Source organism: Gorilla gorilla, chromosome 2 (genome assembly GCF_029281585.2).
Source record: "Gorilla gorilla gorilla isolate KB3781 chromosome 2, NHGRI_mGorGor1-v2.1_pri, whole genome shotgun sequence".
Lineage (NCBI taxonomy): Eukaryota > Metazoa > Chordata > Mammalia > Primates > Hominidae > Gorilla > Gorilla gorilla.
In genome coordinates, this window is record NC_086017.1 from 207,533,766 (window position 1) to 207,559,110 (window position 25,345).

Sequence of the window (25,345 nt, forward strand, 5' to 3'; positions counted from 1 at the left end):
CAGGCCACCTGCGCGCGGGGCGGGAAGGCGCTTGGAGAAAATGTCCCGCGCCGCGACCCGGGACAGGCAGTGATGGAGCAGGGATTTAGTTTGCCTTTTAGTTCTTGTATAGAAAGAAGTTTTGACGTGAATATGATTCACGCTAACAGTCGGAAACTCTGGGCGGGGCGCGGTAGCTCACACCTGTGATCCCTGCGCTTTGGGAGGCGGAGGCGGGCGGAGCTCTTGAGCCCAGCAGTGCGGACCAGCCTGGGCAGCGTGGCTAGACCCCATCCCTACAAAAATTACAGCAAGTAGTCGGGCGTGGTGGCGCGCTCCTGTGGTCCCATCTACTCCGTGGGCTGAGGCGGGAGGATCGCCTGAGCCTGGGAGCTCGAGGCTGCAGGAGCCCAGATCGCTGCAACTCCAGCCCGGTGGACAGCGAGACTCTGCCAAAAAAAAAAAAAAAAAAAAGCAAGCAGGCCGGGTGCTGTGGCTCACGCCTGTAATCCCAGCACTTTGGGAGGCCGAGGCCGGTGGATCACCTGAAGTCAGGAGTTCGAGACCAACCTGGCCAATATGGAGAAACCCTGTATCTACTAAAAATACAAAATTAGCCGGGTGTGATGGCGCACGCCTGTAATCCCAGCTACTTGGGAGGCTGAGGCAGGAGAATTGCTTGAACCTGGAAGGCGGAGGTTGCGGTGAGCCGAGATCAAGCCGTTGCACTCCAGGCCTGGGCAACAAGAGCAAAACTCCGTCTCAAAAAAAAAAAAAAAAAAAAAAAAAGGCAAAACACAATTCGGTTGGGAAGGGCAGTGTGCAGCGTTCTCCGTTGTCCTGCCCTGAAAAGCTTCCCTCCTTTAGGTTTAACCTGCACCCCCACGCTCTGCATCAGCGCCGCCTCCGACCCCGTGCAGTTGGAAACACCGGGCGCCTCCCTGCCGGGCCCCTTCCCGCCCCTGTGGTGGTGCAGCCCTGCCTCCCCTGAGACAGCACTGCCTTCGTGCTGGACACAGTTCTACCGTGGAGCCTGGAGTGCCTGTAGCACAAATCCCCAGAATTGGAAAGTGCCCAGCTTTGGGCCACTGTGATCCCTGGGTCTTTCCTGTGCGCGTAGTCTCGTGCGGCCTTCCACCCCAGTCCTGTGTCCTGTGCCCCGGTTCAGGATACTAAAATTATTCTCATTATTTCATGGGGTCATTCCAGCTTTTCAGGTTCTTCAGTGCCTCATTCCATGAATGCTTTTTTTATCCTCATAGTTCCTAGGGTTGTCTCTGAATTTTCACCCAGTCGCCTACCAAGATGTTGTCTGTGTCTACTGCAGGGGACGGTGCAGGTCTGAATATCTTACTTACAGCTCACCTTTTTGGTGCCTTTGATCCGTGTTAGGAATTATCCACATCTTCTCTCTGGGCAGTATTCTACTTTCTTTTTATATTGACCCAATTATTTTGCTTCTTTGGTATGTCCTTTCTCCTAACACATATGGGTTCACTTTGAAACCTTGAAACCCACATTTACAAAAACATTTTCAATATGAAACATTGTTCCATGACTCTTTACTGGAGTACCATCAACGTTTACATTTCCAGACCACCCACTGCCCAGTGGTTTTCTTGGTCTCAGTACTCATGAAAACAGTCTGAAGGTTTGTTTTGGGTTCCTAAGTGGTAGACACACGCACAACACTGCCTGTCAGTTATTTCTCGGAAACTAAATCAGCCCTTCTGTTGCCATCCTATCATGCTTCAGGGGTGCCTGTGCTAGTTTTTAATTCTTTGTTCTAACACTTAAATGTTTGCTCAAACGCCCATATTAATACTTCCTCTTAGTTTACAAAAGGATTTACTTTCTTACTGGTTGGGATGAAGCTGCCTGAGGTTGCCACCTGTTATTTTTCCTTCATTTATTGGACCATGTCATCCCATTACATGTCTGCCATGGAGGTTTTCAAGCTGTGGTCCCTGGACATGTTAGAAATGCAAATTCTCAGGCCGAACCAGGACTGAATAGGGGTAGGGTCCCTCCAGGACTGAATCGGAAGATCTAGGGTGGGGTCACCCAGGACTGAATCAGAAGATCAGGGGTGGGGTCCGCCCCAGGACTGAATCAGAAGATCTGGGGTGGGGTCCCCCCAGGACTGAATCGGAAGATCTGGGGTGGGGTCCCCCCAGGACTGAATCGGAAGATCATGGGTGGGGTCCCCCCAGGACTGAATCGGAAGATCTGGGGTAGCGTCCCCCCAGGACTGAATCGGAAGATCTGGGGTAGGGTCCCCCCAGGACTGAATCGGAAGATCTGGGGTAGGGTCCCCCCAGGACTGAATCGAAAGATCGGGGGTAGCGTCCCCCCAGGACTGAATCAAAAGATCTGGGGTAGCGTCCCCCCAGGACTGAATAGAAAGATCTGGGGTGGGGTCCCCCAGGACTGAATCGGAAGATCTGGGGTAGGGTCCCTACAGGACAAAATCGGAAGATATGCGGTAGGGTCCCCCCAGGACTGAATCAGAAGATCTAGGGTAGGGTCCCCCCAGGACTGAATCGGAAGATCTGGGGTGGGGTCCCCCCAGGACTGAATCAGAAGATCACGGGTGGGGTCCCCCCAGGACTGAATCGGAAATCTAGGGTAGGGTCCCCCCATGACTGCATCGGAAGGTCTGGGGTGGGGTCCCCCAGGACTGAATCAGAAGGTCTGGGGTAGGGTCCCTCCAGGTGATCCTGTTACACAGGTTAGAGAACCACGGCATTAGAGGTGGGAATTTGACAATTCTCTTTTTTTTTTTGAGACAGAGTCTCGCTCTTGTTGCCCAGGCTGGAGTGCAGTGGCGCACTCTTGGCTCACTGCAACCTCCGTCTCCCAGGTTCAAGCAACTCTCCTGCCTCAGCCTCCTGAGTAGCTGGGATTACAGGCACCCACCATCATGCCTGGTTAATTTTGTGTATTTTTAGAGATGGGGTTTCACTATGTTGGTCAGGCTGGGACAATTCTTAAACTGTCATTCTTTACTCACTTATTTGCAGGAATTCTTATGTAAAGAACTTTCCCTAATCAACAAGGTTTCCCTGAATTGCAGTTTGTAGAGAAAAGACAGGATAATTGCTGATCTTCCTTCAAGTGTCCATTCCCAGTGTTAGGAGTTAGTGCCCTAGGTACCTCCAAGAGTGACCAATTACATGTGTTTGGTTGGTTGGTTTCGGCTTTGAAACCATCACTATCAATTCACGGTTTTCATGTATTACAGACCACTTTCTAGGTGCTTGATGTGTCTACTGCTACTTGGGCAGAGCTAGGAAATGTGTCTACGGTAAAAGAACAACAAATGAGTTCACGCTTATATTTCTATTTCAAATTTAGTATATGGTTTTACACCTTTTTCTCAGAAAAATCTTGTTTTATTTTTTGAGATACAGTTTTGTTCCTGTTGCCCAGGCTGGAGTGCCGTGGCACAATCTCGGCTCACTGCAATCTCCGCCTCCTGGTTCAAGCGATTCTCCTGCCTCAGCCTCCCAAATAGCTGGGATTACAGGCACCTGCCACCATGCCCAGCTAATTTTTCAATTTTAGTAGAGATGGGGTTTCACCATGTTGGCCAGGCTGGTCTCAAACTCCTGGCCTCAGGTGATCTGCCTGCCTCAGCCTCCCAAAGTGCTGGGATTACAGGCGTGAGCCACCGCACCTGGCCAGAAAAATCTTCATTTTAGCATGAACATAATTAGTTATTAGCTTTAACTCCCACCCCACATAATTTCAAAGGATTAATACCAATAAGACAAGTAATGGAGATGATTGATTGAAATTTAGGATTCAGTGGCTCTATTTGTCTTTAGACTATGGCTCACTAAATCTGCACACTTGAAGTGCTGTGTTCTAGGGATGCTCTGATGACACATGAAGTAATAGGCTGCATGACTGTCACCAGCCTGATGTGCAGTTGGGCTGCACAACCCTGTGATGCTGCCTAGCCCAGCCAGCCCCAGGTCACTCCTCAGACTCAAACTCGATTCTGACACCACCAGCACCCGTGAAGCTGCCTATGGGCTTTCTCTGGTGGCAGGAGCATGTCCTGGAGCAGGCCAGGGGTGCCCGGAATTGACCATCCTGAACCTGTGGAGTGTGGGCTGGTGAAGGAACACACCAGCTCCCACAGTGAGCACGGGCCCAGCTGTCCACATGGGACCCGGCTCCCGGACGCCCCGTGCCACCGCCTCTTTCCTATCTCACCTCCCACTTCCCTTCAGCTGCTGCTCAGGGCCACCTTCCAAATTTTGGTCTCAGGGTTGGAGCCTGTAGAATACAATCCAAGGAATTTAGATTCATTTATTTCAGATACCATTCTTTCAATTGTAGGGACTGTCTTAAAAACTTAGTTTGGTAATATGTAAAACACTTACAATTTCAAAGTCCAGATATTACTTCAGAGTCTATTTTGGTCTCACTTCCACCACTGACCCCTGTCCTCCACAGCAACCACTTTAGATTTTTATCTTTGTACTGTTTTAAGCAAAAGCAAATATATATTTGCATCATATGATATGTATTCTGCCCCTTATCAATAGGCCTTCCTCATTCCTCCTTCTGGTACGGAGTTCCCCACTGCACGAATTAATGTTCCTAATCCCCTAATGATGGACATTTTGATTGTTTCCAGTTTTACAAATGCCACAGTGAAGAACTTTGTGGCAAACACATTCAGGCTGTGAAAAGAACTCTGTGTGTAAAGTCCTTTCATTTCTTTGCCAGAGTTTTTTTTGAGGCAGATTCTAGAATTGCTGAGTCTAAGGGCAAATGCCATGTAGTTTTGTTAGATGCTGCCAAATCCTCTTCCATGACGCTGCAACGTTCTGCATTCCACAGTGACGTATGAGAGTCCTTGTACCCCACAGCTTCATAAACAAAGCATGACAGCAAACCTGCACATTTACCCATCACACAGTTCAGAAATTTTATCTACTTTCACCTTTTTTTTTGGTTAGCATTTTTATTCCCAGCTTTTTTGTGGTGTAATGTGCAGAAGGTAATGAACACATTCTACCTGCAAGCTTCTTCCTGTGCCTTTGGAATCTGCTCCTGCCAGTCTGCAGGGAACCACGGATCTGCTTTCCGTCACGTAGGAGGCATTCTCGACACCCTCTGTACACAGCATGCGCTTTATTTGGCTTCTCTTACGCAGCGTAGTGACTTTCGGATTTATTCAAGCTGCTGCGTGTGCCAATAGTCCACTCCTTCCTAGTGCTGAGGCACCCATCACAAGAGCACAACTGTTTCCTGTGTGTGATGTGTTGTTCTCTGGCTGTGCACCGCGAAAAAAGACATCATTAAAAAAAAAAATCTAAATATAATGTAAGACCTGCCTTGTCTTAGGAAACGTTTTTCTGGCAGTGGCTCACACCTGTTCTCCCAATACTCGGGAGGCTGAGGCAGGAGGACTGCTTGAGCCCAGGAGTTTGAGACCAGCCTGGGCAAGATGGTGAAACCCTGCCTTTAAAAATTAGCCAGGCATGGTGGCTCACACCTGTAGTCTCAGCTCCTAGGGAGGTTGAGGTGGGAGGATTGCTGGAGCCCAGGAGGTGGAGGTTGTAGTGAGCCGAGATCACAGCACTGCACTCCAGCCTGGGCAGCATGGCAAGACTCTGTCTCTACCAAGAAAAAAACAAAAAATTCACAGAAGGAAAAACAAAAGGGCTTTCTTATCAAAAATACACTTTAAGGAACAAATTTATCATATTAAGTTGGTGCAAAAGTAATCGTGGCTTTTACCATTGAAAGCAATGGCAAAAACTGCAATTACTTTTGCTCCAACCTAATATTATTTTCTAATGACAAACTTGGAAATAACTGTCATTGTTCTCTAAAATGAACAGCCTAAAAATAAAGCAGCAGCCCATTTACTTCTATGCCAGTTATTTTAGCATTTGGTTATTTAAACTGGCAGTCCCTAACCTTTTTGGCACCAGGGACTGGTTTCACGGAAGACACTTTTTCCACTGACAAGTGTGGGGATGGTTTGGAGATGAAACGCTTCCATCTGAGATCATCAGTATTAGATTCTCATAAGCGGGGCATAACCTAGATCCTTCACATGCGCAGGTCACAACAGGATTCCACTCCTATGAGAATCTAATGCCACCACTGATCTGACAGGACGCGGAGCTCACACAGTAATGATATGACAGGGGGCGGAGCTCACACAGTAATGCTCTGGCAGGGGGCGGAGCTCACACAGTAATGCTCTGGCAGGGGGTGGAGCTCACACAGTAATGCCCAGGCAGGGGGCGGAGCTCACACAGTAATGATGACAGGGGGCAGAGCTCACACAGTAATGCTCTGGCAGGGGGCGGAGCTCACACAGTAATGCTCTGGCAGGGGGCAGCGCTCACACAGTAATGCCCTGGCAGGGGGCGGAGCTCACACAGTAATGATGACGGGGGCAGAGCTCACACAGTAATGCTCTGGCAGGGGGCGGAGCTCACAAAGTAATGTTCACTGGCCGGCTGCTCACCTCCTACTGTGTGGCCTGGTTCCTAACAGGCCATGGACTGGTAACAATCTGTGGCCTGGGGATTGGGGACCCCTGATTTAAAGAATCGAGGACACACTCACCTAGCAAACCATCTGCGAAGAAAAAAGGAGGAAAAGCACCAACATTAATTTGAACTTAGAAATAAACTACAATAAGGCCAGACATGGTGCTTCACACCTATAATTCCAGCACTTCGGAGGCCAAGGAGGAATGATCACTTGAGCCCAGCAGTTTGAGACCAGCCTAGGCAACACAGTGAGACCCTGTCCCTACAATTACAAAATAAATGAGCTGGGTGTGGTGGTGCACACCTGTAGCCCCAGCTACTCAGAAGGCTGAGTCGGGAAGATCACCTGAGCTGCCCAGGAGTTTGAGGCTGCAGTGAGCTGAGACTGCACCACTGCACCAACCCTGTCTCAAAAAAAAAAAAAAAAAAGAAACTGCAACAAAATATCTGGATTTTGATGTAACAGAATACAAAGATACTTACATTTGATTTTTAGGTCAACAAATATGACAAGTCATAACAGTAAAATATTTGACATGGATTTGGAAATAAAAGAAAGTTTGTTCATTTATATTTTATTTCAGAGCTGTGCCTAGTTTTATCATGTCACAAGAATGAAGCAAGGGACAAAGGTAATTGCCACGCTCCCTGGCCACTGGGTTCCTGGCAAGCTCCCGGCCACTGGGTGCCAATCTCCCTTCAATGTACTCCTTCTTCCCCAGAGTGCAGAAGCGTATGAAGACAGTTATGACATGGACACATGCAGGAGCTATTATACGTAATTACAAAAGCTGATTCTGTCATCACTGCATCTTGTCTCATCAGTAGGCTGGGGGGATGGTGGCACAGTCAGCCTCGTTCAAAGTTTTGTCGATTACGGGTCTATATTCCAGAGTGACCTTGAAAAGAAGAGTCAATGGTAAGTTAGGCACAAAAATGTACAAAAAGCCATCTCTTGTGTTCCTTTTGAAAAATTTTAACTATAAAAGTAGATTTACGGCATGTGAACTTTAAGGTATTTGCTGCAGTATTTTCCAATAACAAATTCAAAAATGATCTACATGTGCAACAGGGGACTGTAAATGACGGCAGATCGGTAGAGTGGAACAGAGCAACGAAAATGACACTGTACCAGATTCTCAGTGCTTTACAAAAATGCTCCCGTCATGAAAAGTGGGAGAACCCTTGTCTATACCAACACACTTGATATTCAAACCATCTACTTCCAGTTTCTCTACTTCAAAGTAAATATTTATATAGCTAGAACATCCCTAATCCAAACATCTGAAATCCTCCCAAATCTGAAACTTTCTGAGCACCGGCATGACATTCAAAAGAAATGTGCTATGGAGTCAGATGTTCCGATTAGGGATGTTCAGACAGTAAGTGTAATGCAAATATTCCAAAGTCTGAACAAGCCTAAAATCCAAAACACTTCTGGTCCCAAGGATTTCAGAGAAGGAATACTCAAGCCGTGTATTAAATATGCACACACAGGAAAAGGTAGGCACATATACAAAGAAATTTAAACCATAATGGGTCATCTCTGGTTAGTGAGCTCTTATTTCAATCTCTTTGTACTTTCTAAAATGAGTATGTATTTCTTGAAAAATCACTGAAACTGGCTGGGCGTGTTGGTTCATGCCTGTTGGGGAGGCCAAGACAGGTGGATCACTTGAGCTCAGGAGCTCAAGACTGGCCTGGGCAACGTGGGAAAACCGCGTCTCTACAAAACATACAAAAATTAGCCAGGCATGGTGGCATGTGCCCGGGAGGCTGAGGTGGGAGGATCACCTGAGCCAGGGGGAGGTTGAGGCTGCAGTGAGACGAGATCGAGCCACTACATTTCAGCCTGGGCAAAAGAGATGAGACTCTATCTCACAACAACAAAAACAAAACAAAAAACCTGAACCCGGAAACATTAAACATAGACTTGTGCTAAGCGAGTGAAGTGTGACCTGTCTATACTACCAGGAAATGGCCTTCATGATAAATCCTGAAAATGACCCACTGCCTGAATCACAGACACACTAGATGATAGTGAGAGTCCAAAGGTAACTTCCACAGACACAGCTAAGTGATTATACGACTCTCCCTTACAAGTTATGAAAAGCTTAAGGATAAAAGCTTTCTATCTTCATGATTTCTGAATCTCAATGCCCAGCGGAAATGCCACACGGGTGAACTGTGCTTGTGTGGAACAAGCTGCAACCCCCCTACCACACCCTCAGCTGGCTGTTCCCAGGACGCTGCTTACCCCAACCCTGCCTCCATTTCTGCCCTTCTCTGCTTGCTCAGTGCCCAGGGGATGCTAAGGGCTGCACCACATCCCCTCAGCTCCCCTGCAGATGCTTCCAGTTGGCCCAGCCCATGGGAGGAGAGGGGAGGGGTCTCTTCTGGGCTCCCTTGGCTCGGGACTGGTTTCTGGTAGTGGCTGTGTCCCCACCCCACACATGCTTTCTCACTAGGTCCATAATCATCATCTCTTCCCCTGCCACCAGGCCTTGGACACTTGCTCCTGCCCAGTGACATCCATCTGGCCCACACCACGGAGCAACCCTTCCTTAAGGCTCCTCTGAACCACCTGCAGGCACTGGATTCTGTTTCCAGCCCGAAGCCCGACTGCTGTCAGAGTACCTTTATCAGTGGTGCCTCAAATCTGTCGGGAGGTGATTTAAATCTGGCCTGCTCCTTCCCGTTCACCATCAGCAAGGCCAGCCCGCAGACCTGGGTGGGGCCGTGTGGGTGCTGGGCTGTGGTGAGAACGAGCTCCACACTGACCTTCCCAGTGCTGACGTCCACATAGGACAGGGTGTGCTTCCTCTAGTGCTCCTCAAAGGGCTTCTTCTGTTGCCCCTGCATGGGCTTGGAGTGATCATACTCATCAATCCGCACCTGAGGCCAGAAACACCATCACATTTCTCATTACTCTAACAGAGCAATACAGAAAAAACACAGCAAACATTAAAATGATCTAAGAGACAGATGCCCTAGAACTCATTCCATTTCCACTTCAGCCCAGGAGGTTGGCACCATCAACACGTTCAGAACGCACAGAGGCCACATGGCTGGCCAGCGATGTGCAGCCAGCAGTTGAGTCCAGAGTAATCCATGTCCGCATGTTCCCTTAGACATCCTTGATGTACCTTAGAGTTTATCAAATACTTTGTCTTTTTGCTCCAAGTGCTGGGAGACTACCTCAATCCTTTCTTTCAGCCTGTTTTTATTAAAAACACTTTTTTTTTCTTTTGAGACAGGGTCTCGCTATGTCACCTGGGCTGGAGTGCAATGGTGTGATCACAGCTTGCCAGAGCCTTGACTTCCCGGGCTCAATCACTCATCCTGCCTCAGCCTCCTGAGCAGCTGGTACGTCAGGTGTGTACCACCACGCCTGGCTAATTTTTTAATTTTTGTAGAGACAGGTTTCGCCATGTTGCCCAGGCTGGTCTAGAACTCCGGGGCTCAAGTGATCTGCCTGCCTCAGCCTCCCAAATGTTAGGATTACAGGTGGGAGCCACTGCACCTGGCTTCTATTCTAATTAAAACTCGCTGTCACCAACTAAATTTATGCACTGGCCGGGCACAGTGGCTGATGCCTGTAATTCTGGCATTATGGGAGGCTGAGGTGGGTGGTTCACTTGAGGTCAGGAGTTCGAGACCAGCCCGGCCAACATGGTGAAACCCCGTCTTTACTGAAAATACAAAATTAGCCGGGCACGGTGGCACGCGCCTGTAACCCCAGCTGCTTGGGAGGCTGAGGCAGGAGAATCACTTGAACCTGGGAGGCAGAGGTTGCAGTGAGCTGAGATCGCAACACTGCACTCTAGCCTGGGGGACAGTCAGACTCCATCTCAAAAAATTAAAAATAATAAATTTATTATTATTCTGTATTCTGGCAAACATGGATTCATATACTTTGCAGGAAAGACTCTTAATATGTATGAGGAGACGAGCAAGTTCTGAGCAGTGATCACAGCCATCACCATATTCTAGTGGAGGGTAAATCAGTAAAATTTCATGGTGAATAAAAATGATTTTCCCATTCACCATGTTCAGCTGACTGGAAAGGCTGCCACCAGCCGCCCACACATGGTCCTGAACCAGCCTGTGTGCCTGCCTTGTGGAGCCTTTGTCCTTTTGCTGATGTGGTTTATCCTGAACTTGCATTTGCACCCCAAGCTTCCCTTTCCGTCGTTTTTTGCTATCATATGTGAAAAACTCTTACCAGGCAGAATCCAACAGGTGTGCTCTGCATAAAAATCAGTTCATCTGAAGAACAAGTGACCACAGGGCAGGCTCCGTAATCAAACCACAGGACAGGCTCTGTAATCAAACCACAGGGCAGGCTCTATAATACCTTTTCCAAACCACAGGACAGGTTTGAAACGGTGGCTTACTCGTTACTTAATAAACTGGCATTTCCTCCACAGGGCAGGCTTGAAACGGTGGCTTACTCGTTATTTAATAAACTGGCATTTATTTCCTGGTCATGCCACGCTGGCTGCACTTCTAACCTTGGCCTTCTAACAGCAAAGCACATTGGCTTGGAGATGCCACTGCTGGCATCAGTGGATGCCGACCCAAAGCAAGGAACAGGTCACAGTGATCCAGAAAATGGTGAGAACCCAGGGATCAAAGTTATCAGGGGGAAAAAGGCATTTTTTGGATTTACTTTTGGAGAAACGACATAAAACGCAGAGAAAACGCAGGAGTGGGGCTGAGTCCCACCAGGCGGGAGGAAAAGGCAGGTGCAGGTGGGCGTGGCGAGAAGGCGCACCTTGTAGTCTTCCCTGGCGTGCGCACCCCGTGACTCCTTCCACGCCTCTGCTCCATTGACGGTCTGCAGCGCACACAGCATCAGGTTCTGCAGCTCCAGGGTCTCCACCAGGTCCGTGTTCCAGACCATTCCTGGGGACACAAAAACTTCCATCAGGGGCAGGCGGGACCCAGTCACACGGGCCCTCCGAGCTGTCAGCCTGGGCCTGCTAGTCCATGGAGTCACTGGTTGTGGCTTTACAGCTGAGGGCCAGGACCCATCCAGACAGCAAGCATGGAACTAAGTCAGCACTGACGGGACAGACACCAGCCCACCCTGCAGAAGGCAGGGCCCAACAGTGTGCACAGAGCCCACTGTCTGCTCACCCCGGTCAAACGTCTTCAGATGCTTCAGGTCTCCGTAGAGCTTGCTCATTTTCCCACAACCTTCTTGCAACAAGCTTCCCACACGGAACACGGCAGCATGATTTTGCGTTGACTGTGGCACAAAATATAATTTGTAAACTTTTAATTCATAGAAGCAGCCATACCAAGAACTGCTTAACTTCTAGACCTGTTGTTTTGCATTTCATTTTATTTATGTAAATTAAACAGAACAATTAGGAAATGTAGACTATGAGTTTATTACTCTGAACTTAAAAATGAAGTTCTGACTAAAGCTTCTGAATAAATGTTTCTATTATGTACATATCTTAGACCCACACACATCCTTTCCAGCGGGATACAGCCAGGGTCCAGGACGCCAAGCAGACTGCCTGTGAGGCACCACGTTCCATACGGTTCCGCGGCCAACCAGGCAGCGCTGCCTCCCCACACCCCTGGCGGGACTCCTGATGTGGGGTCTGGTGGTCAACGCGACACGAGCCAGCAGCCCCGTGGTGATACACACAAGGAGGAACTGAGCAGAGCCCTGCTGATGGTGGGGTTGGAAGCGAAGGTCTTCAAGGAGAGGGAGGGGCGTGGGTGGCTGGGGCCCTTGGCCCATCTGGCTACTGTCTTCTGCCTATTTTGTAGAAGCTCCTTCTACACTGAGTTCCTTCATAGTTTTACTATCACGAGAAACGTGCTAGGTAGTGGACCTGAAGTTTACTTAGGTATGCTGGGAACTGGGCATCAGCTTTTGCTTCCTGTGGGACACACAGGCACCACCTCCGTGATCCCTCCTCCTCCTTGCTTCTCCCTCTAACTGTGCTTTGCCCCACTGACACTAATTGTCTCTTCCTCTACCGACGCACCTTCATGGTTTAATTTGGACATTTCATCTGATTTTCCTTAGACTCATACATAATCGTAACATTGTAATGCACATCAACCTAATGGTTTTTCAGGAAGAACAAATGAAAAAAATTGCATCTCAGAATCTAGTATTACATTCTTTCATGTCCTTTAGCACCGACGTTTTCGTATCATCTTTTCGTATTTCTGGTTACATTATTTCAAGGCATTTTAAATTTTTTGTTTGAAATGTGAATGAGATATTTCCTGATGTCTGAGCAGATTACTGCTGGCACATTGCAAAGCTACTGATTTTTACATACAAATCTCTTATCCACATACCTTACTACATTCTTGTTTTGTTAGTTTTTCCGTTTATTCTCTGGAAATTTTTTGGAAATTATATCTGTAAATAATGGCAACTGTATCTATTCCTTTTCAATATTTACTGCCAAGACCAGCTGGGTCGTGGAAACCCTAACCCAGCGGCACTAGAGGAATTAAAGACACACACACAGAAATATAGAGTGTGGAGTGGGGAATCAGGGATCTCACAGCCTTCAGAGCCGAGAGCCTCGAACAGAGATTTACCCACGTATTTATTGACAGCAAGCCAGTGATAAGACTTACTAAAAGTATTCCTTACAGGAAATAAAGGGATGGGTCTGGCTAGTTATCTGCAGCAGGAGCATGTCCTTAAGGCACAGATCGCTCATGCTATTGTTTGTGGTTTAAGAACGTCTTAAGAGGTTTTCCGCTCTGGGTGGGCCAGGTGTTCCTTGCCCTCATTACGGTAAACCCACAACCTTCTGGCATGGGCGTCATGGCCATCACGAGCATGTCACATGCTGCAGAGATTTTGTTTATGGCCAGTTTTGGGGCCAGTTTATGGCCACATTTGGGGGCCTGTTTCTAACAATTTACCTCATTTCTTTTTTTGACTGTTACTATTAATAGCCAGAGTCAGCAGAAAAATCCCTTCCCCCAACGAAATGCATTTCTGCAAGCATAGGAAGCTCTCTTTGTTCAGTGCTGACTCCGGCACCTCACGGAGCCTGGGATACAGCAGGCACCAAGACACACCTTGTTTGGTGGGAACACTTCTAGTATTCTCACTTCAAACTATCTCAGGTTTGCCATTTCTATATCCTAAGGCATGTTCCCATCCTCTAATGCAAGGGTTCCTTCTTTCCCAGCTGGCCTCCAACCCTACAAAAGCACTGCAGTGCATCACTCAGCCTTCTGTGCCTTAGTCACGCTGTTCTTCTCACCATTCCACAAAGCCTCCCTCAAGCCCAGCCTCACCTGAAGACCGAAGGGCACGGGCCTCTGAAAATGTCAGCAGGGAACCTGTTCTCTTCTGTCTAACACCAAATGCCTTTCAGAATAGGACTAAAGCAGTGGACTTCTTTCTAGAAAATACACAGAAATTCTTGCAAATAGTAGACAAGAGATCTCATTCATGGACAAGAATCCTTGTTATTAGAGGAATTCAGTTTCTTAGACTGACCATATATCAGGTTCTCCACGGCTGCATGGCTAATGGCTGCCATACTGGACGGCAAACACTCAACATTTCCATCATCACAGACGGTCCTACTGGACCGACTCCCAGCAGCACAGGCCGCACAGATCACTGTCCACTCGCCGCCCACTCTCCCTCTCTGCTGAGTATATTCAGGGGCAGCAACAGGTCCAGCTTAAAGATGTTTCCGAGCTGCTGGAAGCCAGGCGTGATGACATGATCAATATCTGGGCCTGAGATGTAAGCACCAGTGTTGTGTTGAACTCCAGGAAACCTCTAAGAGAAAGCTGCCCTGCTGGGGACTGACCTTCTCCGGCGGTCCTGCGGCTCCCTCTCCTCCACGCTGTGACTCATCCATGACAGCCAGCGACGGTCAGGGCATGGAGGTCATGCCCAAGCACACACGAATGAACCACAGAAGGCTGTCCTGGATGCTAAGCAGTCACTAATTCTGCCCTGGCCTGCTGACCTTCTATGTGGAGAAGAAGTACACTTCTGGTCTCTTTCATATTCTTGATACAGTGAGGAGTATGTCCTACTGCTGTTTACCTCCAGATACTGGTGCAGCCTCGTATGTTTATCGCAGCACTAGTCACAACAGCAAAGTCATGGAATCAACCTAAGTGCCCATCAACGGACGACCGGATAAAGAAAATGTGGTACATATATACCATGAAATACTACTCGGCCATAAAAATAGAACACAATCATGTCTTCTCTAGCCAGACGGATGGAACAGGAGGTCACTATCCTAAGTGAAGTAACTCAGAAGGTCAAGTGTCACACATTCTCCCTTGGAAGTGGGAGCTGAACGGTGAGTACACATGCACACACGGAGTGGACTAACAGAGACTGGGGGCTCCAAAAAGCAGGAGAGGTGGGGATGAGCAATTATCTGCTGAGTACAACACACACGACTTGGGTGACGGGTACATGAAAATCCCAGACTCCACCACCTCCCAGTACATCCACACAAAACTGCACCTGCATCCCCCTAGATCTCTTTTTAAAAAACAAAACCAGTGCAGGGCCAGGTATGCAGCCAGCCTGCTCACTCCAGAGCGAGTCCAGGCTCTTACCTCCTGCATGCTGAGTCGCAGTTCCGATGTTCTTATGCCGCCATCAGCAAATCTCAATTTGTCAAGATTCATGACAGATTCTTCCCCAGCATTTGGTTTAATTGGAGGGACTTTATCTCCTAAAACAACAACAAAAAGAGCTAGAATTTAACTTTTGAAAACCGTTTTAAAAAACCAAATGGATTTAGTACGACACACAAAAATGTAGCATAGCCGCTCAAGGAGCCTGGAAACTGTGTAAGTCTCCTGAGCTAACACACTGCCAGCCCACCCTACATCTGAGGCCATCTGTTGAGTTGGGGCCAATTTTAAAGAACAGACATAAAAGGCAAAACTGTTGGCACACAGTAGATATCCATTAAGTGATCTTAGAGTGAATAAACTAGAAATCATCTCTAAAATTAAAAAATTAAAATGTAGGCCGGGTGCGGTGGCTCACGCCTGTAATCCCAGCACTTTAGGAGGCTGAGGTAGGTGAAGCACTTGAGGTCAGGAGTTCAAGAGCAGCCTGGCCAACGTGGCAAAACCTCATTTCTACAAAAAACACAAAAATTATCTGGCATGAGAACTGCTTGAACCCAAAAGGTGGAGGTTGCAGTGAGCCGAGATGGCGCCACGGCACTCCAGCCTGGGCAACGGAGCGAGACCCTGTCTTACAAAAAAAAAAAATTAAATGTATACAAATTTATATATATTAAATGTATATAAATGTCACTCCACTAAGGGGAAAAAAAGACACCTTCCAGATGGTGGTCCCAAGGGGCCGGCCACCCCACTGTCCTTCACATTAGGGGGAGGAAGGTGGCTGTTGTGTGCTTGAAAGTCACCTGCTGATTTGGACTGTTGTGTGCTCTCACCTATACTTCAAGATTTGCATTTTTTTTTTTTTTTTGAGATGGAATTCTGCTCTGTAGCCCAGGCTGGAGTGCAGTGGCACCATCTCGGCTCACTGCAACCTCCACCTCCTGGTTCAAGCAATCCTCCTGCCTCAGACTCTGGAGTAGATGGGACTACAGGAGTATGCAACCATACCTGGCTAATTTTTGTATTTTCAGTAGAGATGGGGTTTCACCATGTTGGCCAGGCTGGTCTCGAACTCCTGACCTCAGGTGAGCCACCTGCCTCAGCCTCCCAAAGTGCCGGGATCACATGTGTGAGCCACTGCGCACGGCCAAGATTTGCAACTCTTGTGTTTCCAAGATGTCTTGAAAAAAATTTTAAAGTTTTTTCTTTTATAACATTATCTATATATTTTCTTCAATAGGTAACACATGCAGGAGATAGGAGGTATGAAATGCAGGAGTCCAACAGGCCCTGCCCTGCCTACCGCCTCTCCACGGGACCAGGCTGTGGGTCTCTTGAGGGTCTGCTCAAACGCTTCTAGGCTTGCTGGTGTCTCTTTTCCTTTTGTTTATAATGCTTTAAAAATTGATCATTCATTAAAATTGACTTTTTTCTTTCGGTGGACAGTTCTACAGTTTATTTTTTCTTTTTTTTTTTTTTTTTTGAGACAGCGTCTCCTCCCTCTGTTGCCCAGGCTGGAGTGCAGTGGTGTGATCTCGGCTCACTGCAACCTCCGCCTTCTAGGCTCCAGCAATCCTCCCATCTCAGCCTCCCAAGCAGCTGGGACTACCCAAGTGTGAGCCACCATGCCCAGCTAATCTTTGTATTTTTGGTAGAGACGGGGTTTCACCACCTTGCCCAAGCTGGTCTCGAACTCCTGAGCTCAAGCAATCGGCCTGCCTTGGCCTCCCAAAGTGGTGGGATTACAGGTGTGAGCCACTGTACCCAACCTCAGTTCTACCAATTTTAACACACGGATAGATAGATGCATGTAACCACTTTGGGAGGCTGAGACAGGAGGATCACTTGAGCTCAGGAGTTCAAGACCATCCTGGGCAACAAAGGGAGACCCTGTCCCTAGAAAACATTTTTAAAAATTAGCCAGGTGTGGTGGCGTGCACCTGATCGTACCACTGCACTCCAGCCTTGACGACAGAGGAAGACTATGTCTAAAAATATATACATATATACATATATATATGTATATATATATATTTTTTTTGGTGGGGGGGTGGGGGAGAAGTAGTGATGCTACGAGCATTTTTTCTTTCCTTTTCATTTTTAAAAATTAAAGCATAAAGATACAGTAAAATAAACTCATCATTTTTAATGTAGGTTTTTCAAATTTTGACACACACAGAGCTGTGTCTGTAAGTCTCAGCACAATCAGGAAACAGCCTCTGGCAACCAGCAATCCCTTGTCTTCCCTAGATGTGCCTTTTCCAGAATGTCATATCAACAGGACCACAGGTGTGCAGCCTTTTGAGTGTGACTCCACAGCATTCTGCTTGAGATGCCGCATGTGTGAGCGGTCTCTCAGATGTCAAGTATAGGGTATTCTCACAAAATGTTCTTTTCTGCATTTTGAAAGCAAGAGAAGCTCAAACTTTGTACACTGCTCTGAGAGAAGTGGTAGCAGACGTCACTGCGACAAAGTGCAGGGCTACGGAGTGAGACAAGCACTACCTGTGGCGTCAGGAACGATGCACCTGAACTCCGCCTTCGCCGATGATCAGCAACGGCTTGGGATGAGACGCCGGCTCTGCGTGTGCTGGCCTCCTGAGCTGTCGTCAGATCCACAGAGACACAGTGTCTGAAGTAAGCTACCCTTTTAATACTACCTGTACCTTTCTAACTACAGATAGAAAAGGGCGCATGCTTATAAGTTACGGAGGTGCTAGTTTTTATTTCACTTGAGTCCATACAAAAAGCAAAAAGCGCCTGTTCTATAAAAACAGCAGAAATGATGCTCAACCGTTAACACCAGAGAAAGCTAACGGGAAGAACGTGGGCCTGGGGTCCCACCATCTTTGCCACGCAAACATCCACCAGTGCCTCATCCACCTCACACTGTTCTGAGCACAGGAGGCTGCATAACCACCGTGAAGATCTCTGGAGGTGCGAGCGATGCTAACTGTCCTGTTCTTCGTGCACGTAAGACTCACACTCCCACACACGGTATTTCTTTTCCTGCACATTATTTGACGCCATCATGAAAAGAAAACCAGCAAGTGAAATCGAATCTGTCCATAGAGGGTGGGAATCCTGTTCACTCTAAGTCAGCCCTTCTCCTCTAATAGAGGGTAGCTATAGTTTGTTTTTAGAATGGCCTAAATTATTTTTCTAAGTACCAAGAAGTTACATATTCATTCATGCCAACTATTTTAAATATTTCATTGCAAATAAGTGATTTTTATCAGCAAGTAATACGTAATGAACTTCCCCTAAAAATAAGCTTCCTAATAGTGCTTTTTCTAAGCAGAAAATAATGACTGCAAAATAATTAAAAAAAAAAACATGTGACCCCAAAAATGTCACCTTAACTGTTAAGATCCCCAACCAGCCTCTATCTAGTCTCAATATTACCACCATATAATCTCTGGATTTCTCAGTTTAATCACTTCTAGGGGAAAAAACCCAGACTACCTCTATATGATCACTAAGCAAATTTCCAGTAACAAATCAAGGCTTTGTAACCTGGCTGGGTGCAGTGGCTCATGCCTGTAATCCCAATACTTTGGGAAGCTGAGGCAGAAGGACTGTTTCAGTCTAGGAGTTCAAGACCAGCCTGGGCAATACTGTGAGACCTTGTCTCTACAAAAATTTTTTTTTTAAATTAGCCAGGTGTGGTGGTGCACATCTGTAGTCCCAGCTACTTGGGACTCTGAAGGTTGAGGTGCTGAGGACTGCTTGAGCTCGGGAGGTTGAGGCTGCTATGACTGTGCCACTGCACTCCAGCCTGGGCTGACCCTGTCTCAAAAAAAAAGAAAAAAGACTAACCTCCTGCGCCTTCTCAAATAGTCTGGGTCCTGCAGAAAACACTTACCAGGGCTGCACGACTCTGCGATGCTCAGGGCACATGCCTGACCAGACAACCAGGTCCAACAGTGAGTTTGCCCCGAGGCGGTTGACACCATGTACCGAGGCACAGGCGGCCTCCCCACAGGCGTACAGGCTGGGCACAATCTGATCCTGGCCATTCACGTGCCTCAGGACCTGTGGAAAGGAAGATTTCAGGTGAAATGTCAAGGTGCCTATTCCTCCACAAGCCCACCTCCCTCAACAAGGTGTCTGTGCTGCAGGTCAGAGAAAGAGAGGGAAGTAGGCCGGGCATGCAGTGGCTCACGCCTGTAATCCCAGCACTTTGGGAGGCTGAGGCGGGTGGATCACCTGAGTTCAGTGGTTCGAGACCTGTCTGGCTAACATGGTGAAACCCCGTCTCAACTAAAAATACAAAAATTAGCCAGGCATGATGGCGGGTGCCTGTAATCCCAGCTACTCGGGAGGCTGAGGCAGAAGAATCGCTTGAACCTGGGAGGCGGAGGTTGCAGTGAGCCGAGATCGCACCACTGCACTCCAGCCTAAGTGACATAGCGAGTCTCCATCTCCAAGAAACAAAGAGAGGGAAGTAAAGACCATATCTAAGAAGGAAGTAAGGACCACAGCTACTCTTCTTCAGAGGGAAACTTCTGAATGTATCCCCCAGTTTCCCCTCTGCCCCTGAGCACCTGCTGTTACAAGCAGGTCAGAGGACCTCCAATGTCAGCATCTGCGACTGTCCCCCGTGTCCCATGTTCCTGAGGCCCTTACCACCTGTGCTCCAGCTCAGACCCAGGAGCACGGTAGGTGGAGGAACATCAGCAGGGGAGACTGATGTTCCAGACTCTTCTACCCCCTGTTCACCTCTTCATCTACGCAGGGAAAGTAACAGCTTCCACCCACCTCACCCAACAAGGAGGCTAAGTGACTGACAAGCTCTGTGTGAACCACAAACCACTCAAAGGTATGAATTATAAAGATCCCTCGATGTACAAGATCATTAGAAATAGGAATTATAAAGATCCCTTGATGTATAAGATCATTAGAAATAACACAAGATCATATAGGGAAGTAATTATAAAATGGGAAAAGCTGCAAATGATGTATCTATTACAGTTTACTAAGGAGGAATACATTATTAAGCCTCCTTCCATCCTCCAGTGATAGAAATTTCAAGTGCAATTTAGAAAACAATACAGTACTTTCTTGAAGGAAACATCTGTCTCTTCCTCTGAGATCTAAAGAGACAACTGCGAGATGGGCCCCATTGTCCCAGCCTTCTTTCCAGCTGTGGGAGAGAAGCCAGCACCATCACCTGCCCCTCGTAGCTGGTGGGAATGCCGTCCATGTTATAATGCACGGTGGGGAGGACAGGGATCGGCTCCTTCGTGACGTCCACACCAGCGAAGATCATGGCTGTCTCTGAAATGCCGGGCAAGGGCATGGCCAGCTGCTCTGGAGGTAGGTGGTGCAGCTGCAGGTAGACGTGATCTTTCTCAGGGCCACAGCCTCTGGTAAGACAGAACACCATCACATAAGGCAGAGAACGGCAACGGCAGCAGACCTGAGAATAAGTCATCTTTGAAGCGTGTGAGTTTCAACATGTTTTGATATTGAGGAAAATTTCCCCTCATGTACGACCACCCTCTCATCAAATCTTTTCTAAGCATCTAGTGTGTGCCAGGGACAATCCTAGGTGCTGGGACACAGCTGAGAACCAGAACAAAAACTCTGCCCTTACTGAACTCACACTCGTCTCAGGGATCACAGCCTGCTGCGGCTGTCCTTGGTAAGAGCATTAGGCCTCTATGCCAAATAGTCATCCCTGCGTATCCGTGGCAGGTTGGGTCCAGGACCCCCACGGATACCAAAATCCGTGGATGCTCAAGTCCCTAATATAAAATGGGAGAGTATTTGCATATAACCTATGCACATCCTCCTCCATATTTTAAATCATCCTCATTTCAAGTTTTACATTTAAGTTTTACAGCAACTCCAGGATTACTCATAGTACCTAATACAATGTAAATGCTAGGTAAATAGCTGCTACACTGTGTTGTCTAGCGAACAATGACGAGGAAAAAAAAAAGTCTGCGTATTTGTAAGGATGCAATTTTATTTTCAATACATAGTTGGTTGAAACCACACATGTGGAACCGATGGATACGGAGGGCCACCATATTACAAAAAACCATCTGACTTCTTTTTTTTTTAATATAAAAATGTAAAACCTCTAAAGGCCATACCAGCAGATATTTAGCAAGTGTCATTAAAGAACAGGGTCAGGCAATGAAAGAGCTGCAAACTGTTTTTCTGAAAGGCAAATAGCCCACACACTTTGAAAGCTGTCGAAAAACATCTGTGGGTATCAGACACAACACCCAAGGCTCACACACCGACTTCAGGTTGGGTGCGTGTCTCTCTCTCCCATACTCCGTCACATACACACACTAAGAGAAACTCTGTTCCACAGATTTGAGAAAGAAACTGGCTAAAATTTTCAAAATGTAGGTGTTTAGGAAAATATCACAGACTAACAGACGCCTGCCGGCAGCTGAGAGAGGTGGCTGTGCACATGTGCCTGCACACGAAGGTGAGGGCGAGCGGTGCTGAAACTCACAGAAGCAACCCCGGCCCGTGTGCCCGCTCAGACAATGCTGGTGGTAAACCACACGCACCTTCCTTCGCGGATCTCCAGAGTCATCCACCGAGACACCACATCTCTAGACGCCAGGTCCTTCGCGACAGGGGGGTATCGCTCCATAAACCTTTCGCCTTGACTGTTAATGAGAATGCCTCCCTCTCCACGACATCCTTCCGTAATGAGACAACCAGCACCATATGTGCCTGCAAAAAACCACACATTTATAACCTAACAATTGCTAGGTCTCTATTTCAAATGCATTTTTTTTTTACAAGATATTTTTTTGGGGGAGAGACAAAAAAGATATGCAGAAGGCGTTATATGCAACACTGAACAGAAAGAACAGTTAAGACACAGTAGAAAGTCTGGATAACAAAAAGCACTGACAAGGCTGACAGCTGCAGCAGAGGCTGGGGCAGAGTGGCGTCCCCAGAGAGGAGAAAGGCCGGCCCACAGATCTCTGGCCAATACTCTGATTACAGCCTGGTGTATGTTGGATGCCTCAAATTTTGTTTTAATTTTTGAACATTCTTTTGCACTATGATACTGTGGTGACTAGTTAAGAATACTAGCTTGGAGAATTCATATCTAACTTACCCAAACAGTGGCAAGGACAGTAATAATGATTATTTTAGTTAATCTTTATACTGCACTTGCTATGGGCAGTTCTAGCTGCTTTCCACATATTAAACTCATTTAAGTCTTACAACAACTCTGGGTAGTACGACCCCCTTTCTCAGTGACAAGCAAATTAACGCTTGGTAACATCCAGTCATGCAGCTGAGGACAGAGCTCAAACCCAAACCTGGCCAGTCCGGCGGTCTGTGCTCCAAACAGCGGCTCTGTGACTCCTCAGTGCGATGAGAAACAGGGCGTGCCAAGCTCTCGAATTTTAACAAAGGAGATCAAAAACCCTAAACTAAATGTATTTCAAAAGCTACAATTTTTATTATACAAAAAGGGCAATCTTGCTTTCAAAATAAGAATGTGATTCTTGCATCTCACCTGCCTTTTGATTTTCTAAGTTTCCATGCTCTTTTTTCTGTGGTTACTTCTCACATATTGAAGACAAAGCATGAGAAGTGGAGCTCCAAGCAAATTACAGAGGGAATTCAGGGGCTCAGTGACATTTTACTGATTAAAAACAGTAATAAAAAATACAACAGGCCGGGTGCAGTGGCTCATGGCTATAATCCCAGCACCCTGAGGGGCCTAGGCAGGAGGATCACCTAAGCCCTGGCATTTGAGACCAGCCTGGGCTTAAAATGGTGACACCCTGTCTCTACCAAAAACAAAAAAACCCTCAAAAATTAGATGGGCATGGTAACACATGCCTGTAGTCCCAGCTGTTTGGGAGGCTGAGGTGGAAGGATCGTTTGAGCCTGGGAGACAAAGGCTGCAGTGAGTCAAGATTGCTCCACTGCACTCCAGCCTGGGCAACAGAGCAAGACCCCATCTCTAAACAAATTAAAAAAAAAAACCTACAACAAATCCATTTCTTACTGTCATCCCTTCCAGGGATCAGAAAGCTGACACTGACAGAGAAAGAGAAGACACAGGTCTGGTTCTTTGGCACCACTTCAGGGGTCTCCATCGTCCACAGGTCAGAAAAGCAACCCAGAAAAGTCCAGGACAGGTCACCTCAAACGAGGCAGATGTGTGTGTCTGTCTCTGACTCATTTTGAAGAACCTCCTCCAAACTCAAGACTTCAACTGTCATTTCTGAGTTAATGTCTCCAAGTTGCACATTCGTAACCTCAACCGTCAGACGTCCCCAAGACGAGCTCATCTTCCCCACGACAAGCTCCCTCAGTGGTCACGTGGGCTGAGCCCAGCGCCCAATGTCACGTGGGGTTCTGTCATGTCTGTGTCTTAACCTTACATCCCATTGTCACGGAAGCTCCGTGTTCTCCTACACAGCTGAAATCTGCCTGTGCTGCTTCTCGGTTCCACGGCATTCACCCAGCTCTCAGAATGCTCACTCAGTAAACCCCGATGGAGACCCTACCATGTGCTGGGCATGGAGCACCCCAGTTAATGAGAAGACCTGCCTGCCCGAGGAGCTGACGACCTCACTGCAAAGAGGGACACTGAACAATCCCTGCTTTACTTTTTTTTTTTTGAGATGAAGTCTTACTCTGCTGCCCAGGCTGGAGCGCAGTGGTGCGATCTCGGCTCACTGCAACCTCTGCCTCCCAGGTTCAAGCATTCCTCCCGCCTCAGCCTCCCAAGTAGCTGGGATCACAGGTGCATGCCACCATGCCCAGCTGATTTTTTTATGTTTAGTAGAGATGAGGTTTCACCATGTTGCGCAGGCTGGTCTCGAACTCCTGACCTCAGGTGATCCACCTGCCTCGGTCTCCCAAAGTGCTGGGATTACAGGTGTAAACCACCACGCCCGGCCTCAATCCCTGCTTTACTGCTGGCGTATCACCAAGGCAGGGTTCAGGGCTCTTGAGAAATGCATAAGATGGTGGCCCAAACTGCCTCAGGGGAAGGGGAGTGTGGGAAAAGTCTCCTTAAGGAAATGACATTGAAGTTAGGACCTGAGAGCTAAGGAAGCTGATCTTCAAAACCATGTTATTACATAAAACTATGGAAGAGCAATGAGTAGGCACCACACACTTACAAGACACACGAGCCAAACGCCTTCCAGGCAAGGCGTCCTGCCCTACCTGTGGGGTGGAACTGAACAAACTCGAGGTCCTGGCAAGGAAGGCCTGCCCTGGTGATCATGGCCGTGCCGTCGCCGGTGCTGGTGTGGGCAGACGTGCAGCTCAAGTAGGTGCGCCCGTAGCCTATGGAAACAACAGAGAGCAGTGACTGCACACAGCGGCCCACGTCCGGACCTCCAGTCTAGTGAGATCACAGAATGGACAGGGCAGCCCCCGGGCACCAACTTCTCAGTGCTGTGTGCACACAACCCCCTACTCACACACACCCCACACACATCACTGGGGGCCACGCCAGTGGTGCTGCTACCCTGCGCAGGTAGGATAGAAGCCTGGGATCAGAGAAGGGACTTCCATTTGTATTTTATTTTATTTATTTATTTTGAGACAGGGTCTAACTCTTGTTGCCCAGGCTGGAGTACGGTGGTACAATCTCGGCTCATGGCAACCTCCGGCTCCCAAGTTCAAGTGATTCTTCCGCCTCAGCCTCCTGAGTACCTGGGATTACAGGTGTGCACCACCACACCCAATTAATTTTTGTATTTTTAGTAGAGACTGGGTTTCGCCATGTTGGCCAGGCTGGTCTCGAACTCCTGACCTCAGGTGATCCACCCACTTCGGCCTCCCAAAGTGCTGGGATTACAGGCATGAGCCACTATGCGTCTGGCCCTATTTGTATTTTAGATTTGTGCTGTTCAAAACGTTTCCCCAATAAGCATATACTACTTTTATAATGAAAATTTTAAAATTTTTATGGATTTTGGTTTTTTCACCCAGATTTACTGAGGTATGATTGATGAATTAAACAAAAAACAAAACTGTATATATTTAAGGTGTACAACGTGATGATTTATTTTGTGAACTGATGACACAATCAACTTAATACACATCTATCACCTCATACAATTACCCTTTTTTTTTGAAGATACAGACACCTAAGGTCTACTCTCTTCGCAAATTTCGAGTTATATTAACGATAGCCACCGTACTGTATAATATTAACTCTAGCCACCATGCTGTATAACGTTAACTCTAGCCACCAT

The 25,345-nt window shown here is 47.5% G+C and overlaps 1 pseudogene; it reads right to left on the reverse strand.

The window, feature by feature from the left end:
• Window positions 1-7,068: 7,068 nt before the first annotated feature.
• The window catches only part of LOC101147313 (succinate dehydrogenase [ubiquinone] flavoprotein subunit, mitochondrial-like), a 28,242-nt pseudogene continuing 9,965 nt past the window's right edge, over window positions 7,069-25,345 (reverse strand).